Genomic DNA, 236 nt, shown 5'->3' on the forward strand with positions numbered 1-236 from the left:
TGTGAGGCGGACCCCAGTCTGAGGCAACAGGGCTACCTGCTGGGTGGGCAAGGGGCTGCAGAGGGGTGATGTCTGCAGACCCCCAGCAGGAGCAGGAGGAGCGTGGCTGCCCTGCCTTGGGCCTTGCGAGCCGTTCTCTGCCCGCACAGGGCGCTGCAAGGACACGCTGTCCACCATCTCGGGGCCCACCACCCAGAACACCTATGGGCGCAATGAGGGGGCCTGGATGAAGGACC

The 236-nt window shown here is 66.9% G+C and overlaps 1 protein-coding gene across 1 annotated transcript in view; it reads left to right on the top strand.

The window, feature by feature from the left end:
- LOC104489151 (olfactomedin-like protein 2B) overlaps positions 1–236 on the top strand; it is a 2426-nt gene that overhangs the window by 459 nt on the left and 1731 nt on the right. The gene's annotated exons all lie outside the window — the stretch shown is intronic.

This window comes from Buceros rhinoceros, unplaced genomic scaffold (genome assembly GCF_000710305.1).
Source record: "Buceros rhinoceros silvestris isolate BGI_N320 unplaced genomic scaffold, ASM71030v1 scaffold35942, whole genome shotgun sequence".
NCBI classification, from domain to species: Eukaryota; Metazoa; Chordata; class Aves; order Bucerotiformes; family Bucerotidae; genus Buceros; species Buceros rhinoceros.